The following is a 17,984-nucleotide window of genomic DNA, read 5'->3' on the forward strand; positions in this document are numbered from 1 at the left end:
GAAAAGTGGAACATCTGGAAGTGGGGGCTTTCAGATCTTAAGTAGAGTCAAAGATTTTTCTTATTGGCAATTGGTTGAAAGAGTTAAGTTGTTGTATAAATACTCAGGGAAGTCTGGGTTAAGATAAGGGGTTGTGGAAACCAAGGTTTTATTGTGCAGGCAAAGCCTCCAGGTAGCAGGCTTCAGAAAGAATAAATTGTAAGTGTTTCTTTTCAGGCTTAAAGAGTCTGTTCTATTAGTAACTCCAAAAGGGAAGAAGGTATAATAAGCCATTTCTGACCCCCTCTTCCCATCATGGCTAGTTTTTCAGGTTATCTTTGGAATGCCCTTCGCCAAGAGGAAGGGTCCATTCACATAGTTGAAGGGCTTAGAATTTTATTTTTGATTAACAATTTATATAGGCAAAGTTCAAGAAACTTTAATGGAAGTTTAACAGAATTTCAATATCTTTTTATGTAAGGCTTAATACATAGTTATCGCAATCTGATTAGGCAAAGTTATATTTTTTATTGTTTTTTCAGGAAAGGTATATTTAACATTCTACACTACACCCTGTTTGGGTGCCATCTGATCTGAGTTAGGTAAAGGACAATAAAGCAAGTGGTTAATCTATAACAAAGATCAGTGATTGGATATAGAAGTTCTGTCTCTGGTCTTTTCTAGTCATTTACAGAACAAGAACAATGAGGAAGAGAGTTAAGCTATAACCTAAGAAGCAGATTTGCAAACATGTTATGTGACTCAGCTCACAGTCACATCTCTCTCAAGGTTTCAAGTGTTTTGGGGTTCAAACAGTTTTTAAATTTCATTTATTTTCACAATGATGAAACTACTTTCTAGAAAAGAGAGAGCCATACCTAGAAAGAAGTGAGAAAGCAAAAACATACAATTTACAGATTCTCCACACAGCCCAGTCTACAAACACCTGGAGAATAATAATAACATATAAGTTTGTAGATTTCACTGGCATTCCCTCTTCCACAGAGTTTATATCAGAGGACAAACATTTATATTACTGAAAGCTCTTCAGCTTGAGAAACAGCTTTAGTTTTACGAATCCTGCAGTAAATATGCATAGCCACATGATGCAAGAGCGTAGCAGTATCCAGTGAGTCACATTCTGGGCCTGAGAGGGAGAGGATTTTATTTTTTAATTTAGGTAACTCTGGGTCTTATTCTTTTCTTTTTAGAGACGGCATCTGGCTCTGTCACGCAGGCTAGAGTGTAGTGGCATGTGGTATTTATTCTTGCTTGGAGAATAATGCTTACTCTAACATATAAGAAATTTCCAAGTTGATAAAAATGTGAAATTATGGTAATCCTTCTTTTGGTTTGTTTCACTAAAAATAGTTATTATTGAAATATCTTTGCTTTAGTAGTTGAATAATTCATGAAAAAACATGATTAACTTATGATAAACTTTACAAACACCAACACCACATTTTTTTCCTAGTATGTTACTATAGCCTCTTCACTGTTCTAAACTGTCAGTTCAGATTTAGTTAGGGCCTTATGTTAAATTTTTCTTTACATTTTGATCTGAATTTACTAGACTCTCTTTAGGTAATTTTGAAAGTAGAGTAAAATTTTCTGTAGCTGCTACCATGTTTGGAGTCAAATACCCACATATGGATGTGTGCCTCAGTAAAACTTCTTTTGGCACAAGCATGTTGCATCTTACCATGTATGTTAACTTAGGCATAAATATATGCAGCCTGCAACAGGTGTGAATACCATGCAGAGAGGGTCTCATGATCTTTGGCTAATGTAATTAAACAGCCCAGCATTTTCTAAAGGCATGTCTATTTAATTACTTCACATTGTTAATGATTCCATATGAAGGTGATTTTTCCCCTCATGATCTCATAGATGAAAAAAATAGATTCTTACATATTTTTGGGGGGTATACAGAGGAAATGGTGGTTTTATGGAATTAGATGCCTCTAAAATTTTCCCCCTTTTGTGACAACGTAGTCGCTGAAAACAAAGACATTCACACTGTTACTTCTGTGTACCAGGGAAAGCTTTGATCAAAGTTTTACCATGTGTCATTATCAGGTAATACATTCTTCACAGTTGGTAATTAGCAGGTGATAATGAAAAGCAAGTCCAATATTTCACATATGCCCTTAAAAGCTACATCTCCAGCAGGAGGAAAGAGCTGAGAAATTGATTTACAAAATAGTTTTCCACATATTGCTTCACTAAATAGAAAGACAAATCCCTTTTAAAATCAGAAGCTGGACAAATGTGAGGAAATCAGAATCTGCAAGCAACCAGATAATGTTATTGATCATTAACTGTGGATTATCTGTTACATGCAGTGTAGTTTGGTGGAACTGATTTTTAAAGTTAACAGAGACTATTTTCATAGATAACTGACTCCAAGCAAATATCTTGGCTCATTTACAATTATTTTCCTGTGATTGTGATTTTTTCTTTTTTTAAATGTAATTGAATATTGATAAATTATAATTGTATATATTTACATACATATGATATATGTATATAACGTGGAATGATTGGATCAAGCTAATTAACATGTCCATCACTTCAAATAATTCAACAAAAGTTAAATTTCCTGGAAATTGGGTACCAGCCAAATCTACTGGACAATACCTAATGGACAACATGGCATGATTTTGTGTTAACGATGTATCTGCCTCAGAATCTCTATCACTAGATTACTAAGGTGATAGACATGTCCAATTTAAATCATTCTTGAGGATTAAAACAGGGAGCAAGCAAAAGATTAAGGTTAAATTCTAAAGCGCTGGAATCAGAAGTTTAAGGTTTTCATCTTCAGTACTATATGCTCAGTCTGAGCAAGTTTTGACAAGTTTCTTAAACATTCTGACTCTGTGCTGCTTCCTCTGTAAGACTGATGGGGTGAATAAAAGTGAAGATTTCATGGGGAGATGTGAGAAATATGTGTGAGCATACAAGTGAGGTCCTTAGTTTACTGCTTGGCAATGAAAGCCAAGGCATAATTTTTAGCTATTATTATTTTTATTACTATTACTCCTTCTATTATCATTTGTGTTCCTAGATATCATCCTGGACAAGGTGGGATATTAAGCTATAATCATCCACTGATGAACATGAAATTGTACACAGGATTAGATAGTTTTCACCTAAAATGAGAAAACATTTTGAATAGTGGAATGCAGGGCAGGTTGGTTTTGAAAAAGCATAGAGATTGAGAAAAAACTTCAGTGCATGAGTCAATTCTTGCCCAAGGAAGGCAAGCTTAGGTGTGTCCTAGGAAGTAAGTACCTCATTATTTCATGACTGTAGTGGACTGGTCAGTGACAGAATGCATCAAAGGAAAAGTGCAATTTTTCAATGCAGAGTGAAGAATTTAGGGAATAAACCTTAAATTACGCAGGAGGTAAATTTTAGTCATTAATATATATTTATTGAATGATAGACATGTATTGGGGACTGTATTAGGAGAGGTGACAACAAGCTTTAATATGTCTGTTAAAGACAACAGTTCTAATATAACTTGTAGAGAAATATAAAAATGTACTAGCACACATGTAATTGGTTTACATATGTGTTTTAAAATGCTGAATTATAATACGATAGTCAAAGGTTACATTTGTGCCTAATTTTTGCATAATCACAGATTATTTCACCATACAGCAGTTGCCATTATTTTTCCATTTTAAAAGCTTATTAATAAAACAATTTCCTTCTAGAAAAATCTTATTACCTGTGCTATAATAGATGACAATAAATAGAAAGGAATTTTTAGATAAGATAAAGCAAAGTTACCTTCTATAAGGTTCTATAGTAAATCTGTAAAAGTTACAGCTCTACATTTCACTCAATTGACCCACTATAATTGTAATAATAAATAATTACCTTTTTTGGACACTCTAAGATTGTTCACTATGACTGTACAATTGTTATAGTAACTGGCTACTGAGAAAATGCCAAAGGCATTCAAAGAGTTCATGCAAGGGTTTTCCTTTATTAGTCTTTGCTGTTGAGTAAAATTATGTTTAATGAGAGGTAAACAGTGCAGGGGAGACAGCGCTGTGTTTTGGATAACTATGGAAACTGTTGCTAAGAAGCACACAACATCTGCAAATTCATTTCCTGAACCCAGTTTCCAGCCCCCAACCCTTGCCCCATTTCTGGGAATTATATTGCCATTTACTGTGCAATTGTTGGTCACTGAATATTTTAGAGTACATGGGCTAATGATAAACAGTATCACATCATCTTTGAGTCTGAAAGCACACTGTCATAGAAGCATCAGGACTGCTAATGAGAGAAGAGATAGATGTTAATTTTTAGTCAGAATTATAGTGAGAATATTGATTCCTTATATTAACTATTTCTATTGCTTATTATATTCCCAGCATCTGTGACAAGCCACGAAAAAGAATCTGTTTGAAAAAGAATACAACATTACTTTGCTCCTGTTCCCATGTGTCCTTTTTTGATTTTGTAATCTGGAAGATACAAGCTAAATTTATTTTAAGAATAGTGAAAATCACCTCCCAACAAATCATTACATATTATATAATGCTTGATGATACTCTTTGTCATGGGTTGTTTTGTGTGTGTGTTCATTTAAAATATGCCTTTGCAATAGGAAACACATACTCTGACAATTTTACAGGCCAATAAACAAATCTGTATTATTAATTACCACTGTCAGAACGTGTCTTGGTATTTGATTACTGGCAATGGTTCTTGCTGAACAGATTCATAGTAATAAGATCCTTGATTCTCTGGAAAGGTAGCCTGACAAATTAACCAACCTGTGATTTATCCAATCAAGAGAATTCTCAGGAAGATTTGAGTGTTTCCCGCCGTTTCAATCATAAAAATGAAACTAGTTAGCCTGATATCAAGATAGATATTTTTTTCCTCTCTCAATTCTTAGAAGAATCAAGTTTTGCTCATGGCTTACATTGAGATATTTCTGTAGACACATGAAATTGCAAAAAAATTTTGGTTTATGAAATTCAAATGACATGTATATACTAATTAACAGCATCACCCTTACTTAAGAGTGGAAACGTAAGCTTAAAAATTACATCAGTTTTCTGTTGCTGCTGTAAAAAATTGCAACAGACTTCGTGGTTGAAAACAACATAAATTCATTGTCTTACACTTCTGGGGGTCTGAAATCTGGATTGGTCCCACTGGGAAAAAAGAAAGATATTGGTATAGTTTGGATCCACGTCCCCACCAAATCTCATGTAAAATTGTAATTGCCAATGTTGTAGATGGGGCATTGTAGAAGGTGATTGGATCATGAGGGCAGATTCCTCATGAATGGTTTAGCACCATCCTTCTTAGTACTGTCCTTGCAATAGTGAGTGAGTTCTCATGAGATCTGGTTGTATAAAAGTATGCAGCACCTCCCTACACTTCTTGCTACTGTTCCCACCATCTGGAATGTTTAGCTCCCTCTTTGCCTTCCACCATGATTATAAGTTTCGTGACACCTTCACAGAAGCCAAGCAGATGCCAGCTTCATGCTTTCTATAGCGCCTGTAGAACCGTGAGCCAATTAAACCTCTTTTCTTTATAAATTATCCAGTCTCAGGTATTTCCCCTAGCAATGTGAGAACAGACTAGTACAGATGTTGTCAAGGCTGCATTTCTTCTAGAGGCTGTAGGAAAGAATCTGTTTCCTTGCCTTTTTCCCCTTCTAGAGGCCACCCACATTTCTTGGCTCATAATTATTTTCTATCTTTAAAGCCACTAATGGCCAGTTGAGTTTTTTTCACTCTGTGTCTTACAGTAACACTGACTCTTCTGTCTCCCTCTTTTACTTATAAGGATCACTGTGGTTACATTGGGCTCACCCAGATAGATAATTCAAAATAATATGCTCATCTTAAGTTCATCTAATTAAAAACTGTATTTCTCCCGGCAACCTTAATTCTCCTTTGCTCTGTACCATAATATAGTCACAGGATTCAGGGATTAGGACATGGTCATATTTGGGGGAACATTATTCTACATACATCAGAACATAAGCTGATTTTTCAGAATTCATATTGAGAAGGATGTAACTATATTCATTACTGTAGCCAATTATTTTGTTATTGCAATGTTGGACTCTGCTAATCTATTATTTTTTATGTTATTATGAATTGTGTCAGTTCAAAAATGTTTACTACTTAAGCAATCTCTACCCAACTCCTAGAACTAGATTTCTGAAAACCTTAGAAATGAGAGAAACCATATGGGAAAATAAGTTTAGTGGAGCAAATTAATAAATTGTATATGTATATATAAAATACTCATAAATATATATACACTCATTCACTGAAACAAAATACACAAGAAAAAACAAAAAACAATCACAAAACAAGTGTAATATATTTTACAAATCCTAATATGCAAATTTGTCACATTTTAACTTTAACATTTCGATTTGGGATGGATCTTTTAATTGCTATTTTTCTGTGGCAGTCATGAAGCACCATTTTGTCTGCACAGTCCATCAAAACTTGCAGAGTAAGTGTAGCTAGTTTGGAAGAAAATTTCAGATACAATGATGAACACTCTTTTAAGAAATGCTGTAATTCTAAAACTCCTGCTGGCAGAGAATAATATGTGAAAACACATACACACCCACACACATAAACACATGCACACTCTAAGTTGAAGAGTTTCAGAAGAGTTGGACACGGAATGTTGAAGTATTTTAATGACATTTTAACAAATATATTTCACTTATATTTTCCTTCTTATGTAAGTGAAAGCATAACATTATTATGTCTGAAAATCTATTTTAATATAAAATGAAACTACAAGTGGAAGGATAGTGTAATATTTTCATTAGCAGCATCTTTTATTTATTGGTATTACATAAATGGTAGTGTTTCCTATCATTGATGGAATTCTAGCTTCAGTGAAATAGTGTATGAATTTTTTCTTTCTATTGCTCTTGACTTTGGGAAACCTACTATCCCAATACCATTTTGAAAGGTCACTCATTGTATTCCATCTTTACTACAAGGGTAAATGGTGGTTGATCCAAGTAAGTGAATCAGAATGTTACCAGATCTTTACGTTGGGGGATATTAGTCATGGTACAGCTATCTGCAACATAAAGATGAGTAGTGATTTAAGCCAGCTGTTTACTTAAAACTCTTGCCAAAATTAATTTCTAAAAGGGCTGGGGTTTAAATAACGGTCAGAGTGTTTCCTAAGCTATGATATATTAGTCTTAGAAGCGTTTGTTCTGATTCTGCTAGAATCAGGAGAAATTTGAATCACGTTTACTGAATCCAATTAAGATTGTCTTTCTGGAACACATGAAGGCAGAAAAATAAGACCAAGTGTTAAATAAATGTATGCAAGAACAACTATAAGAAATGAAGATAAATAAAAGTCCATGTGAGGTTCACTGAGGTCCTGGATCTAGACATGCCTGAAGGAGCACTGACCTTGAATATGACCTTGGATTTACTATTTCCTCAAAAATTTTTGAATTGAGTTTTACCTTCCAAAAGAAAGAACCATGACAAGTATGATAATACATAATTAATTATTTCTTAATGTTAATTTTAAATAAACTTCTGAGATGATGCAACATCTCTAATGATGGCAATGATGAAAAGAATTATAGCAGAGCAAAGCAGGAAGATACATTGTTATTAGGAAAGGACAGCTCCAAGCCCACTTCACCTCAAACTTACATATCTCCATACTTTCACAATTATCTAATTTTTGAAAAAATAAATATTATTGTGTATATTTTTCTGGTTTACAATATGTTGTTATGGGATACATATAGACAGCAAAATGGTTTCTACAGTGAAGCAGATTAACATATTACACATAATTTATGGTGATAAGAGCAACTAAAATCTTATTTATTAAAAATCTCTAAGGTAGTGCAATTTTATTAACTTTAGTTCTTATGTTATACACTAGAGCTCTAGACTTGTTTATCCTGTATTTTTGCTATTTTATATTCTTTGACCTACATCTAACCATTTTTTTCTCCCTCCTCTACCCAACCCATGGTAACCATTCATTCTCAATATTTGTGTATTTGAGCTCATTTTTTTTGGGTTATATTCCACCTATAAGTGAGATCATGCAATGTTTTTCTCTCTTTGTCTGGCTTATTTCACTTAGCATAATGTCCTCCAGTTTCATCTGCATTGTGGCAAGTGGAAGGATCTCTATCTTCATTAAAATTGAATAATATTCTGTTACATATTTATTCCACATTTTATCTATCAATCCATCTGTCAATAGACCGGTGGATTGTTTTTATATCTTACCTATTGTAAATAATGCTTCAATATACATGATAGTGCAGGTATCTTTATAAGGTGTTGACTTCATCTACTTTGGGTATGTGTTCAGAAGAGGAATTGCTGGGTCATATGGTAGCTCTATTTTGGATTTCTTTAGGAACCTCCATATTGTTTGTCATAATGGATGTACCAATCTCCATTCCCACCAACAGTGTACTAGAGTTCACTTTTCTTCACACCCTCAATAACGTTTATTATTTCTTTTTTTTTATAATAGCCATCCTTGCAGGCATGAGGTGATTCCTCACAGTGGTTATAATTTGCATTTCCCTTATGATTAGTGACATTGAATGTCTTTTAATAGATCTGTTGACTATTTTGGGGTCTTTATAAGAGAATTATGTACACAGTTTCCTTGATCATTTTAAAATTGAATTATTTGTATTTCTGCTATTGAGTTGTAAGAGTTCTTTATAAATGTTGTATATTAACCTCTTATCAAATATGTGATTTACCCTCACTTTTTTCCCAGTGTAGGTTGACTTGGTTGTTTGCTTGCTGTGCAGAAGCATTTTAGTTTTATGTAGTTCAATTTATTTATTTTTATTTGTGTAGCCTGAGCTTTTGGTGTGATATCCAAAAAATTATTGCAAAGGCCAATGTAAAGGAGCTTCCCTCTACATTCTCTTCTAGAATTATTATGGTTTTGAGTGTTACATTTAGGTCTTTTATCCATTTTGGGTTGACTTTTGTGTAGGTTGTTATATAAGGGTCCGATTTTATTATTTTGCATGTGGAAATCTAGTTCTCTCAGCATCCTTTATTGAAGAGACTGTCTGTTCACTGCTGTATCCCTTGGTGTTCTTGTCAAAAATTAATTGACCATATATGTTTGCATTTATTTCTGGGTTCTCTATTGTGTTCCATTGTCCTATGTTTTTTCTAGTACCAGGCTGTTCTGATTACTATAACTTTGTAACATAATTTTCAATCAGAAAGTGTGATGCCTCCAAGTTTCTTTTTTTCTCAGTATTGTTTTAACTATTTGGAGTTTTTTAGGTTTCATACAAATTTTAGGACTTTTATTTCTATTTCCATAAAGAATGCCATTGGATTTTTGATAGGGATTTATGTAGTATGGCAGTATTTATAATATGAATTCTTCCCATCTATGAACATGGGACAGCTTTTCATTTTTTTATTCTTCAATTTTTTTTACTAATGTTTTATAGTTTTCAGCTATACAATCTTTCACCTCCTTGGTTAAATTTATTTCTAGGTATAATTTTTTGATGATATTATAAATGAGATTATTTTCTTAATTTCTTTTTCTGCTAAGTTGCTATCCTTGTATTAAAAATGCTACTGATTTTCATATGTTGGTTTTTGTATCATGCAATTTTACTGAATTCATTATGATCTCCAAAATTCTTCAAACTTTAGCTAAACGTTCAATTGTGTATCTGTATCTTTGGCATGCTTATAACTTTTTTTTTTTTTTTTTTTTTTTGAGATGGAGTCTCACTCTGTCACCCAGGCTGGAGTGCAGTGTCGTGATCTCGGCTCACTGCAACCTCCTCCTCCCGGGTTCAAACAATTCTCCAGCCTCAGCCTCCCAAGTAGCTGGGACTACAGGCACACGCCACTATGCTGCTATTTTTTTTATTTATTTTTAGAAGAGACAGGGTTTCACCATGTTGGCCAGGATGGTCTCGATCTCCTGACCACCTGATCCATTCGCCTCGGCCTCCCAAAGTACTGGGATTATAGGCATGAGCCAACATGCCTGGCCGGCATGCTTATAACTTTTAACATTTCAGTTTTTGTTACATGGATTTCCCTTCATATTATTACTCCCAGCCCCACAAATTTCGAGGCTGGCCTGATTGAGAACACAGAACCTGTCTAATCCTGGACTTTAGGGAAGTCTACTTGATGGTGTGACATTTAACTAAAAACTAAAAGGTGGGATGATATAAATTAGTAGAGAAAGAGTTAGATGTTGTAGGTAGAGGAAACAGCATATGAGAAGCTTTTATATAAGAAGTGCAGCACATTGTACAGGACAGAAATTAAGTATATAGTTAGATTTCATAGGAACTTGTGGGTCATATTAAGGATTTTTATTAATTGAGAGGAGCAATGAGGAATCTTTGAAGAATACTAAGAAAGAAAGCAGTATATTTAAACATGTGTTTTAAGAAGATGTTTAAAAAAAGAGTGAGGAAAAACTTAGGAGAAGGCATGCTAGACATATAGGAAAAAGATAACTTAAACACAGGTGTGGAGATGTTAAAGATACTTTCCTGTCAGTTTCAGCCCTTTTTGGGTCTCTCACGTTTCTAGAGGAGTGGCCAAGCCTTCTGTAAAGTTTCTTTTCCATTAACTGTTTAAGGTTTGTTATGATTCTCAAACAGCTGTATGGATGGAAGAAAATTTCAAAGTCACAAATTAGTGCCAACTGATTGAGGTGATTGAATTTCTTCTTAGTTCTCTTGATAGTTATAAAAATTTGGGACTATACAAATGTGTGTTTTACTCAATGATGGCTTGGGGTATGTTGATGTGAGAAATTTCTAACATTTTTTCAGTAGTATTACTGCTTTTGTAATACATGCTACTAATATGACTAGCAATACTAGAAGAGTGCTTTTCAAGTTTTGCAGCTGTGAAGAGAGAAATTTATATTCTAGTTAAACTAAAATAGTTTAGCTGTCTAGCTGATGGATGATGGCCAAAAAAAATATGTGTACCAGTCTAAGGGTAATAACAAAATATATTCAACAGAATTTGATTACAGTGAAAGTATTTATCAATTGATCAACTTGTGGTTTGTAATGTTCCCTAATTCTAAGCCATGCAACCGTACATTCACACTTCTCAGGTACAGCTACCAACTGTCCTTTGATATCCAAGATATCTGCTAGGATGGTGCCACTCCTTGTTATTGAAATTTAAGGTTAGGTTTGAAGATTTGATGTATTTTGAATTTATATTGATGTAATGCAAAGTTAGGAATAATGATTTATAATTTGCCCCATGATCAGCAAGTTCTCCCATGTCATTTGTTACCTTTTCATCCTACATTGAAATTAACCCCATCATAAATTAAAATCACACTTTTTAGTTTATATCTGGAACCTATTCTGCTTGATGGATTTATTATCTTTCTAATTATTTCTAGACCAAAAGATTTTGATTAACATAGATTCAAAATATGAATAAATTATCTGGTAAGATTTATCTCCCTGGTTCTGTACACTTCTCATTTTATGATGTTCCTACTGATTTCATATGTTTAATGTTCAAATATAACCTAATATATTTTTGTCAAAAATCCTTTTAGTAACTGGGATGAGATTCTATTCAATTTATAGATAAATTCAAGTAGAACTGACCTTTTTTAATATTCAATTATCTTTTTCAAAAATGTAGTACCTGAATTTTCTTGTATTGTTCCCATTTGCTAGCATTGTTTTATTAAGGGATTTTCTTTCTATAAAGGTTTTACCAGGGTTAGATCCAAACTTGGAAATATATAATTAGGTATGAAAGTGGATATACAATTAGAGTCAACAAAATAAATCAGAACAAATCTCATGCTCCAAAGGCAGAAAAACATCATATGCATCACAAAATTCAGAAATATAATGTAACATTCTTTAAATTAACTAATTAAAAAAATTAATTAACATATTTAGATAATAAGCTTATCCTAAAATTTTGGCTAAATATCATTTGATTACTTATTTGTATGATGACAATTTTGTAATATTTTCTTTAGAGTGAAGAATATATTAATCCATCTTTCCTAGCATAGTTAATCTAAAGTAGTCTTTTTTTAATGGTTGATAGTTTCAGCCAGAAATAAATATGGACCAATTGCTTTTCTTACAATTTTACAAGTTTAATGATTGGGAGAAATTTCCATAGACTAGCTATTGGCCCCACACATGTCAAATTTTGTTTCTCCTCAACTAAACCACACTTCCAGGACTAAGTGCCATAAGTAATATTTATATTATGATACAACATCACGTCTGTACCTTTATGTCTTAACAATAGATGAAATACCACATTAGTGTAGGGATTTTTCTGGAAGCCATTCTTACACCAGAATGACTAGCAATAACTTAACTACACAGGAAAATAGCTGCAGTTCATATAAGTAGATTAAATAAATCCAAACATTATGTGCCTCCAAGTTTACTCTCCAGATTCTAAAATGCTCATGCCCATTCTAATGTATCAGAAGAGACAGGGTGGTGAAAACCAAGTACAATTTACCATTGAGATACTGTACACAACCAATTGAGTTAAAATCTTATTTTTAAAAATTTTTACAAAAGTAAATATCCATGTGAATATACTACTGAAGTCTTTCCTAAAACTCTGAAGTGAACTCATACAAGTGAGGACACTGAAGTTTAAGTTCCATTACCTTCACAGTAAACTTGCCTCTAGGTATTATGTTTTGGACTGAATGTTTGTGTCTTCCTAAGATTCACATGTTGAAATACTAACCCCTAATTTTATGGTATTTGGAGGTGGGAACTTTGAGAGGTAATTAGGTTTAGATGAGGTCACAAGGAGGGGACCCTCATGATGGGATTCATAGTCTTATAAAAAGAGGAGGGAACATGGGCAACACTCTCTTGCTCTCCCTTTCTCTCTCTTTGCATGTATGCATCAAAGAAAGTCATGTGAGGACATAACCAGAGAGAGGGCCCTCACCAAGAACATAACTGATGTGGTTTGGCTATGTCCCTACCCAAATCTCATCTTGAATTGTAACTCCCACAATTCCTATGTGTTGTGGAAGGAATGTGGTGGGAGGTGATTGAATTGTGGGGGTGGGTCTTATGATAGTGAATGAGTTTCATGAGATCTGATCATTTTAAAAATGGGAGTTTCCCTGCACAACCTCTCTTTGCCTGTTGCCATCCATGTAAGATGTGACTTGCCCCTCTGCGCCTTCCACCATGATTGTGAGGCTTCCCCAGCCACATGGCACTGTAAGTCCATGAAACCTCTTTCTTTTGCAAATTGCCCAGTCCCAGGTATGTCTTTATCAGCAGTATGAAAAATGGATTAATATGGTAAATTGGTACCAGTAGAGTGGGGTGCTGCTGTAGATACCTGAAAATGTGGAAACAACTTTGGAACTGGGTAACAGGAAAGGGTTTGAACAGTTTGGAAGGCTCAGAAGAAGACAGGAAAATGTGGGAAAGTTTGAAACTTCCTAGAGACTTGTTGAATGGCTTTGCTCAAAATGCTGATAGTGATATGGACAATAACTTCCAGGCTGTGGTGGTATCAGATGGAGATGAGGAACTTGTTGGGAACTGGAGCAAAGGTGACTCTTGTTATGTTTCAGTAAAGAGATTGGTGGCATTTTGCCCCTGCTCTAGAGATTTGTGGAACTTTGAACTTGAGAGAGATGATTTAGGGTATGTGGTAGAATAAATTTCTAAGCAGCAAAGCATTCAAGAGGTGACTTGGGTGCTGTTAAAGGAATTCAGCTTTAAAAGGGAAGCAGAGCATTAAAATCTCAGAAAATTTGCAGCCTGACAATGCAATAATAAAGAAAATTCCATTTTCTGAGAAAAATTCAAGCTGGCTCCAGAAATTTGCATAAGTAATGAGGAGACAAATGTTAATGCCCAAGACTATAGAGAAAATGTCTCCAGGGCACGTCAGAGACCTTACTGGCAGCCCTTCTCATCACACGTCTAGAGCCTTAGGAGGAAAAAGTGGTTTCATGGGCCAGGCCCAGGGTCCTAGCGCTGTGTGCAGCCTAGGGACTTGGTGCCCTGCATCCCAGCCACTCTAGCCATAGCTGAAAGGCACCAATGTAGAGCTCAGGCCATGGCTTCAAAGGGTGCAAGCCCCAAGCCTTGGAAGATTTCACTTGGTGTTGAGCCTGTGAGTGCACAGAAGTGAAGAATTCGGGTTTGCGAACCTCTGCCTAGATTTCAGAGGATATACAGAAATGCCTGGATGTCTAGGAATAAGTTTGCTGCAGGGGCCGGCCCCTCATGGAGAACATCTGCTAGGGCGTGCAGAAGGGAAATGTGGGGTTGGAGTCTCCACACACAGTCCCTACTGAGGCACTGCCTAGTGGAGCTATGAGAAGAGGATCATCGTCCTCCAGACCCAAGAATGGTAGATCTATTGACAGCTTGCACTGTGCACCTGGAGAAGCCCAGACACTCAACGCCAGCCCGTGACAGCAGCCAGGAGAAACGCTGTACCCTGCAAAGCCATAGGGGCGGATGTACCTCAGATCATGGGCACTCATCTCTTGCATCAGTGTGACCCTGATGTAAGACTTGGAGTGAAAGGAGATCATTTTGGAGCTTCAAGATTTGACTGCCCTGCTGGACTTCAGACTTGCATGGGGCCTGTAGCCCCTTTGTTCTGGCCAATTTCTGCTATTTGGAACAGCTGTATTTACTCAATGCCTGCACCACCATTGTATCCAGGAAGTAGCTAACTTGCTTTTGATTTTACAGGCTCACAGGTAGAATTGACTTGCTGAGTCTCAGATGAGACATTGGACTGTGGATTTTTGAGTTAATGTTAAAATGAGTTAAGACTTTGGGGGGCGGTTGGGAAGGCATGATTTGTTTTGAAATATGAGGATATGAGATTTGGGAGGGGCCGGGGCAGAATGATATGGTTTGGCTGTGTCCCCACACAAATCTCATCTTGAATTGTACCTCCCACAATTCTCATGTATCGTGGGAGGAACCTGGTGGGAGGTGATTGAATCATGGGGTGGGTCTTCTTGCACTGTTCTCATGATAGTGAATGAGTCTCACAAGATGTTCCATAATTTTAAAAATGGGAGTTTCCCTGCACAAGCTCTTTTGCCTGCTGCCATCCATATAAGATATGACTTGCCCTTCCTTGCCTTTCACCATGATTGTGAGGCTTCCCCAGCCACGTGGAACTGTAAGTCCATTAAACCTTTCTTTTGTAAATTGCCCCGTCTTGGGTATGTCTTGATCAGCAGCATGAAAGCAGACTAATATAATAACCATGTTGGAATCTTGATCTCAGATTGTCAGCCTCCAGAGCTGTGAGAAATAAATTGTTGTTTAAGCCACCCTCTCTGTGATATTCTGTTATAGCAGCCTAAACTGTTAGAGACATCTTGCATAATTATTTTAAGCATCTTATCTTTTAGTTTAAATCCTGTATATGAATGTACAGATAGCCATTTAAATTAATATTGTAAGACACCATCCTACCCCTATATTGTCTATAATAATAAAAGATATGATAAAATCCCATTCTTTGGATAGTTCTCACTTGGTAGTGGTATGTCTATTACTATTATAGACAATACAGGAGTGGTATGTTCAGTGGTATGTTCTATCCCTTCATAGTAGTTGTTTCTACCCTTCTTCGCTTCTATGTAGCCATTAAGTTTTCACCAGATATTTCATAGTACACTGGTTGGAAGGGAAGGGCAGTTTCACCTGAACTTTTGTGGTCTCTTCATTTTAGCATTTCTCTTATGTTCCACAAAGTCTCTATTACTGGGGTAATTAGCACTGTATAATTATGATTATTCTGCTTTTTCTTTCTGTTTTTCTCCCAATATGCACAGAGATAAATGGTAAAAAACTAAAGTTATCTCTCTCTTCTCTGACAAGTTTGGTAGAATAGGGAAGTTTCACTTTAGTAAATTTTCCCAGTACTCCCCCAACACTCCAGGATGCCTCTAAAACTGCTAAGTCTGCTTCTTTCCAAATTGAGAGTCATACTGAGAACTGTTAGTGCCCTGCCTGGACCTCTTTGGATTATTTTTGTAGTTCTCTGAATCTACCCTCAGCTTTTTTGTGCTTTGCTTCTAATGGCTTTGTAAAGGGTATGTTTGTTTGTTTTTCCGCAAAACTCACAGAATCATTAGTTATCTTTTGGGAAAGACCAAAAGCTTCAAACCTAGAATAAAGTAACCCCCCCTTTTTTATTGGTAAACCCAAAACCAGGGAATGTATTTTCAGACTTGCTTAGTTTTAGGCTTTTTGAAAATTGATAGTGAAATATTTGCCTTGTCCCACATATTGTTGTTTTTATGTTTTTCTATGTCTGTGACCAACATAAATGTCAGAAATATATAAAATGTATGTAATGGCCAGGGGCAGAAACAATTTTGCAGACTTAATTTTATTCTATTATAGTCTGGAAAGTTTTTCGCTTTTCTGTTTTCTGGTGTCCTTACTTAGGGAATATTAATAGATTAGAAGAGTAACTTTGTGGATTCCAGAGGATGGAAGTAGTAAAAAGTTTATTTCCTTGAGGCAGCTTCATAGCCAGTGACTGACCTATACAGGAGTATGAATGACCAACTTTATTGACTCACAGGTGGCAAACTAAGGTGTAATTTCCTCAAATTAATTCCTCAAACTGAGGTATAAACTCCAGGATTCCCCTTGTAGGTTAGCCTGGTAATTGAAAGTGGAATAATCTACAATCACACCCTCGCTTGGTTTTTCCTTCACTGTCCTCCTCCACTCTCTTACTGGCTTATCCTGAGAGCACCTTTTTAATAAAACACTTGTACATCAATCCCCACCTCATAGTTTGCTTTGAGATAACTTAAACTAAGATGTTGTATTATTGAAAACTTTACCAGCATTCTAACCTTGATCAACCACAAAATTTACTCTTGTTTTCCACGGCTGCTGTTTTCCAAAGGTTTTGTCCTGGGGTTGTATCTGTTTCCTAGTCTGTTGTAATGGGCAACACACACACACACACACACACTCTCACACTCATATGCACCCAAAACAACTACTCTGAAATCAGGATGAAAAAGCTGGATATTCAGGCATAGATTATCTCTGATTAGTCCTATTCTCAACTTAATTTTGAGTTCAGTGTCTGGAATATTTTGAAGGTTTGGAAATTTTAGATAATCAATTAATATAATATTTTTATATTATTAATTATGAGAATCCAAATATAGTTACTAAGGGAGAATAGTCTCTATTTATTTTTTTATTATATCTATGTATCTGTATCTATCTATCTAGCTAGCTAGCTAGCTGTCTATCTTTCTTTGTATCTACTTGTCATCTATCTATTGCAGAAAGGCAGATAGCTTATATAATGTAGCCATCTCAAGTCACAGAATCAAAGGACTAATTGGCCTATGGACGTTTTATTTTTCTCATTCTTTAAAGCTACTAATTGAGAAGTCAATAATATCACCAACAGCGGCCTTGGTTCAGTAGTTTATGTAGCTGAGATTGATAGCACGGTCAACTATGCTGTTATCAGCCTGAAAAGCCCAAAAGCAATCAGCTATATACCATGTGCAGAACTTTACTCTGTGACATATATACTTTTAACCTTTTTTAAAAAACAACTCTCATATTTCAGTATTTTCTAAAGTGAGTGATAAATGACAAGTGGAAAAAGAAGTTCAAAGAAAGTGTGTTTAAGAAAAACATTTGAAGTGCACTTTAGTAGTCACAACTAGAAAAACCATAGTTTTTTATCTACTATTCACATAAAAATATGCTAGGTGATGCAAAGTCAGAGAAGGTATAATACAAATGCTGATCATTTATTCTCAGGAGGAACTTGAACTCTAGTTGAGTGGTTCCTGATCTTTTTTCCCCTCCTCTCTGATACCTATCTTCAGATGAGTCACATTTAATAAGCAGACTTACAGTTTGATTCTCTAAGTCATTTTTCCTCAAATTACTTAATCCATAT

The sequence above is a fragment of the Pan paniscus genome, chromosome 10, assembly GCF_029289425.2.
Source record: "Pan paniscus chromosome 10, NHGRI_mPanPan1-v2.0_pri, whole genome shotgun sequence".
NCBI lineage: Eukaryota > Metazoa > Chordata > Mammalia > Primates > Hominidae > Pan > Pan paniscus.